A 6,985-nucleotide genomic window follows, 5' to 3' on the forward strand; every position below is an offset into this window, starting at 1 on the left:
GCGCACGATAAACCTGCTACCCAATCAAAGACAAGGCTGCGGGGCGGGGGCGGGAGGAATGGGTGGGAACCACGCCGGACTCCAGGTGACGCCTCCTGGGCGGCGAGGGAAGGGCGTCTCCATCAGCTGGTGGGGTCTCTCTTCGCTTGGCCCGTTCCTAGGGGCGAGCAGCGCGGGCCCAGGCTGCGGGAGCGCGCGGGCAGCGGCCAGCCGCGGGGTCGTTGTGTGGGGCAGCGGAGGAGAGTGATGGAGGAGCACCAAGAGGCGGGGAGGTGTAGCTCGGCGGGTGAGCGTCGACCCAGGGACCATGGAGGCGCTGGTTTGATTCCGTCATTGCGGGCTCAATCCCCAGTAGGGATATGTGCAGGAGGCAACCGATGCTTCTATCTCTCTATCCCTTTCCATTCCTCGTTCAAAAAAAAAAAAATCAATAAAAAGAGGCTGGGAAGGAGAGCAAGGCAAAGAAAGAATGCAAACCTTACTCCATGATACCCAGTCAGGGTCAGGGAGGTGTGTGCGCGCGCATGCATGAGCAAGAGGTTGGGGCGCCCCTGGCCCCTGCAAGGGGACTGGTGAGGATGCCAAAGGAAGCAGGGTTTACTTTGTCCTTACAGATGGAAAGGGACCTGTCATCGTCCCTCACACTCCTTATTTCCCCCGGAGGGACTCATGCTGGTTTGGTGAAGAGGAGAGAGGGATGTTAGGGATGGAAAAGGAGCTAGAGTACCCGTCCCTCCCTCCCATGGTGGGGGGGAATCCTGTTCAGCGCTCACAGCTTCACTTTTGTATCCCCGTTTATATAATCATAAGATCATTGCATCTTTCTTTCCGCTTCACTTCATTCAACAAAAAGCTGTTGAGCATCTACACTTGTTGAGGTGCACACTTCTGAAGGTTGGAGGCACGTACATAGTGAGCTGTGGCTGAGGGGTAAGGATGGAGAGCTGTGGTGTACGAGAAACCGCTCCACCAACCTAGCCATACTGGCGAGGGCAGCACAGTGTTTTATAAAAAAAAAAAAGTGTTAAAATAGCCGAAACCGGTTTGGCTCAATGGATAGAACGTCCGCTTGGGGACTGAAAGGTCCCTGGTTTGATTCCTGTCAAGGGCATGTACCTTGGTTGCGGGCATATCCCCAGTAGGGGGTGTGCAAGAGGCAGCTGATCAATGACTCTCTCGTCGATGTTTCTAACTTTCTGACTCCCTTCCTCTCTGTACAAAATCAATAAAATATATTTTTTTAAAAAGTGTTAAAATAACTGGTTGTTTATATGTTAGAAATGAATCAAAACCTAAATTACATAGAAAATGAATTGAAAACGAATCATAGGCGTAAATATAAAAGCTAAAATTATTAATTTCTAGAAGAAAAAATAGAATATCTACATGACCTTGCAGTAAGCAAAAGTTTCTTCAAGAGTACACAAAAATCCTAAATCATAAAAGGAAAATCTGACATATTGAGCCTGTAAATTATAAGTCATTAAAAGAGTAAAAAGGGCCGAAGCCGGTTTGGCTCAGTGGTAGAGCATCAGTCTGGGGACTGAAAGGTCCCAGGTTCGATTCCAGGTAAGGGCATGTACATTGGTTGCGGGCACATTCCCGGTAGAGGGTGTGCAAGAGGCAGCTGGTCAATGTTTCTCTCTCATCGACGTTTCTAGCTCTCTATCTCTCTCCCTTCCTCTCTGTAAAAAATCAATAAAATATATATATTTTTTTTAAAAGAGTAAAAAGGCAACCCATTGAGTAGGAAATAATGGCAACAAATATACCTGACAAAGGGCTTGTCTTTAGTGCATATAAAGAGTTCCTACAAATCAATAAGAATAGCATTTTATTTATTTATTTATTTATTTATTAAAAAATTTATATTTTATTGATTTTACACAGAGAGGAATTGAGAGGGACAGAGAGTTAGAAACGTCGATGAGAGAGAAACACCGACCAGCTGCCTCTTGCATACCCCCCACTGGGGATGTGCTCGCAACCAAGGTACATGCCCTTGACCGGAATCAAACCCGGGACCTTTCAGTCCGCAGGCCGACGCTCTATCCACTGAGCCAAACAAGTTCCGGCAAGAATAGCATTTTAAAAAGGTTGGGGGAGTAGCAAAAGGTTCGAATAGGCACTTTACCAATAGAAGATATCCAGCCGAAACCGGTTTGGCTCAGTGGTAGAGAGTCGGCCTGCGGACTGAAAGGTCCCAGGTTCGATTCTGGTCAAGGGCATGTACATTGGTTGTGGGCACATCCCCGGTAGGGGGTGTGCAGGAGGCAGCTGGTCGATGTTTCTCTCTCATCGTTTCTAGCTCTCTATTTCTCTCCCTTCCTCTCTGTAAAAAATCAATAAAATATATTTAAAAAAAAAGATATCCAAATGGCGTTCAAGGTCATTCCTCTCCAGGGATGACTTGTGCTATTATCTTACCACCCAAGTTTGGCTAAAATAAAAGGGACTAACAGTTCTCTGTGTATTGGCAAGGATGTGGTGCAACTAGAACTTCCATACAATGCTGACAGAAGTATAAATTAGTACAGTTATGTTGGAAAATTATCTATGAAAGCCATTTTACACATGGCTTCCTTATGGCCAAGCCATTCTCATACCCAAAGAAATTAGTACTTAGGTCCCTCAAAAGACATACAAGAATGTTCATGGTAGCTTTATTCATAATAACCACAAACTTGAGCAAATGTAGAATGGAAATATTCATATAATGGAATACTACATAGCAATGAAAAAGAGCCACTGCACTCAACATGTGTATGTCTCACAAAGAACATGAACACAAAGAAGGATATACCGGACAATTGCATGTTTACGAAGTTCAAGATCTATGGTGACAGAAGTCAGAATAGTGGTCCCCAGAGTGCCAAAGCCCGAGACAGTTGTGATGCTGGAAGTGCTTACAGCGCCTGGAGGCCCACCCCGCCCTGCAGCAAAACCACTTCTTTGACTTTGGGAATACAGCCAGGATACGAGCTGGGCTAGAGCACAAGGGTCACCCCTGGGGTGGGAGACAGGCCTCTAGGCAGGCTCAAGCCGCTCATCAGCTCTGCCAGTGGCATGTGCCTGGGGTGGGAGGTCAAATACCCACCCCAACATCATACCCTCCCCGCTTGTGGGAGGAAAGCCACTGTGGGGCCTGGTTGTCTGTGTGGTGCCATGCTCTCAGTCACAGTGGCTTTCATCTTACTCCCTTAGGTGGATCACTTCTTTGACCAAGAGGACCTTCCTGCTGGAGTACCACACCCACATCCAGGATGCCTGCCTGTGAGAAGACTGAGTCATGCACCCCCACAAGTGTACACGGGGCCCAAGGGGCCCTGGATTCCCTGCCCCCTCTTCCTGGTGGTTTTGTTCCCCAGGAGAGAAGAGAGCAGGAATGCCCTGTGTCTCTGTCCATGGCCACACACCATGGGTGAGGCTTGACATGCAGACCCATGGGTTCTGATGGAGGCCTGGCAGACAATTCTGTCCCTTCTCGGCTTCACTAAGTTGTCTGGAAACACAGGAAGTCAACCAGCTAAAAAGGTGAGACATGCCCAGCAGGCGTGGCTCAGTGGTTGAGTGTTGACCTATGAACCGGGAGGTCACAGTTCAATTCCCCCTCAGGGCACATGCCCTGGTTGTGGGATTGACCCCAAGTAGGGGGCATGCAAGAGAAAGCCGATGAATGATTCCCTCATTGATGTTTCTATCCCTTCCTCTCTGAAATCAACAAAAATCTATTTAAATTAACGTGAGGATTCCCTCTCGCCCCCCTGCTGCCCTTTCTCTGCAGGTTCCTCTGTGGCAGCCGCTGTGTATCTGCTGGAGGGGGGTGGGGGATTGCAGAGTGCTTCCTGGGATTTGGGAAACAGGAGAGGGAGTTTCCCCAAGGGTGGGCAAGGACAGGGAAGCTTTAAGCATCCATGTAAGGCCCTGCCCTAAGTCCTCCCCATGCCTCTTAGGAGCTGCCTCCCATTGGCAGAGTTCTTTGGAAGACTGAGTCCTGCTCCTGCATCTGAAGGCCACACAAAGATCCCGTGCAGGGAAGAATCCTGGGAATGGGAGAAGTCCAGGATCATTTTGGAATCTTCACGACTTCTTGACTTCTCCTCCTGACTAGTTTAATAAAGAGGTGAGTGGAGACAGGGATCCAGCCTGTGTGTGTGTGTGTGTGTGTGTGTGTGTGTGTGTGTGTTGAGGAAGGCCTGGCAGACTGCACTGTGCTGCCAACCTCCTGCCCCAGATCTACTCTTTCTGCTCTTCTCCGAGTCACGGGAGTGGGCCAGTCTTTCTACAATGAGTTGGACCACGTGTCTTCCCAGCTCAAGACCCTTCAGTGACCCTGTCCCTTCCAGGAACTGCCCAAGACATAAAGCAAACTGGCCACTGCCATCCAAGGGTTCCCACTGAGCTTCTGGCTACCCAAGCACATACCAGATTTGCACACCAGCAAATCCTTTGGCTGTCATCGCATTCCTACTCAACACCCACGATCCAGATCAGGTCCCACCTTGTGTGAAGCCTTCCCTGAGCATCAGGGTTTCACCTAATAGTTATCACGTGATGATGGGCATTTATATGAGTAGCCCCCAACCCTCAGCAAGCTCCCTCCTCAGCCACCTTCCTGATTCACAAGAGGCCTCAGGCAAGAACCTAAGCTGTCAGACATGGTAGACACTGGGAGACTCACAGGCAGCCATAGTGAGATGTCCCAGAGCAGACCTCAGGGCTAGAGGCCAGTGGGACTAGAGCAGCCAAGGAGGGAAGGTCAGTGAGCTAGTGATCCTGTGTGCCTGCTGGCCCCAGGACTTGCTGTCAATTATGAGAATGCCAAGGCACGCACCAGGAACCAGGGAAGGGGACTGAAAGCCACATTCCTCTCCCCACTCCTTTCCAGACTCATGAACTTCGAGTCCCTCTGTGTCTCCTCTTGCCACAAAGTTGGGGGGGGGGGGGGGGAGGCTGGAGCTCAAGCAGCCAAGGTGAGCGCTCTAGCCTCGCTGAGCCTTCTTGTTACCTCAGCTCCCAACCCCCTAGGCTCTCTTCCAGGTGTCTGAGAGCAGCCTTGAGCAGTTCCAGATGCGGTTCAGGGCCGTGTTTTCCAATCTTTAGCCAGGACCCTGCCCTTAACAAAGCCCTCAGTAAATGGCAACTGTTACTGTTGAGGACAGGGATGGGGGAAAGCTATCTGAGGTACATGAAGAGCAACACCCTGTCTCAGGGCGCCTGGTGGTGGCACAGGCCAGGGCCATCCAGGACCTTGCTCCTCTGCAGGGTCACCCTGTTCTCTGGAACACTCTTGTCACCCTCAAGGGAAGCCTTAGAGCAGCCAGATCCTGATCTGAGACATTTAATGACAAATCTCCCAGACCTCCAGTCCCAGCAAGATGCCTCCTTCCCCACCCACAGCAGCCACTGGCCAATGCCCACAACCCCCAGGGCAGACAAGCCCACGCCCCACCCATGCCAGCTGCTAGGTCCTGCCAATAGAGGAGCATGGGTACCATACTTGTCCACAAACAAGCAGAGCAGCCTGTTCAGAGGCTGGTTTTGTAACAAAGAGGCCTGCTTTCCCTTCCCAGTTTCAGGGCCCACCAGGCACACCCTGTACCAGGGGAGACCAGATCCTGGGGAACACAGGGAGCACCCCACAGCACGCATCCTCAGCCATTTCCCAGAGCACCAGTGGATTCCATGGGAAGGTGCAAGACCCAGGACTTAGAATCCAGGGCCAGTCAAGGAATGGACCACGTATGACAAATCCTCCATACCCATTTCTAAGTAGTAAAATGGAACTACCCCTTCCTGCCTCCCTCAGATACAAGGAAGTTCCAAGGAATCAGGCCCAACTCTAGGCTCTCAGACTGGAATGGAGGGTATAAATCCCACATTACCACTCTTAGGACTTCTCAGATACCTTTCCCTGCTGGGCAGGGTAAAGCCTAAAGTACAGGCTGGAGAGCCGGAGCACTGCTGGCAAAAGGACCCAATCGCAAGCCAACACCTCCCTTGATTAAACACGGAAGGAGCCCAAGACACCCGGGTCAGAAGTTCTGGCTCCACCTGGTTAGCCCCACCCTGGCCTCCAGCAGGCCAAAGGCTCAGGCTCAACTTGGCTTCTGACTCAGCAGCCACTGGACCCAGCCCTCGTAAGTCAGCCATCCAGGGAAGGTAGCGAAAACAGCAAAAATAACCCTGGAGGAGAAAGTCACTCACGGGGTAACCTGACTTGCCATCTCACAGCCCCCGTCCGGGAAGGACTGAGCACAGGATTGAGGAGCCTCACTGCCCAGCCACCCACCAGGGTCAAGGCTACAGAAGAAAGCAGTTCAGACATAAAGCACCTTCTGCTGGAGGCCCCCTGCAGATATATCCTGGCTCAGGTGCCTCCTAAATAGCCAGTCTGGTACCAGCGGGGACACCACCTGTGGTGAGTGGAAACTGTCAGGAGACTTGGCCAGGTATGGAGGCCAGGTGAGGGTGTGGGGCTGGTTGGAGGTAAGGTTTATTTTTATTTTTGTATATTTTGTTTTTTTTACAGAGAAGGGAGAGGGATAGTTAGAAACATCCATCAGCTGCCCTGCACACCCCCTACTGGTACATGCCCTTGACCAAAATCCAACCTGGGACCCTTCAGTTTGCAGGCTGATGCTCTATCCACTGAGCCAAACCAGTCAGGGTGATGTTTATTTTAAAAAAAATTGTTAATCCTCACCAAGGATGGTCCCCATTGATGTCCAGAGCGGAAGGAAGGGGGAAGGTCAGGCAAACATTGATGCAAGAGACACAGAGATTGTTGCCTCCCACAGGCACCCCAACCAGGGCAAGGAACCAAGCCTGCAACCAAGTACCTGCCCGTGTCCAGAACCAATCCCGGAACCCTTCAGTCTGAGCCAAACCCGCCAGCGCAGAGGTACAGAGAGAAGATTCTGCTCACTCTCCTTGCCAATGGCCCCCACAAGATCCCTGGACCCCAATCCGGAAACAAACATGC

The sequence above is a fragment of the Pipistrellus hanaki genome, assembly GCF_964339955.1.
Source record: "Pipistrellus hanaki genome assembly, chromosome: 9".
NCBI classification, from domain to species: Eukaryota; Metazoa; Chordata; class Mammalia; order Chiroptera; family Vespertilionidae; genus Pipistrellus; species Pipistrellus hanaki.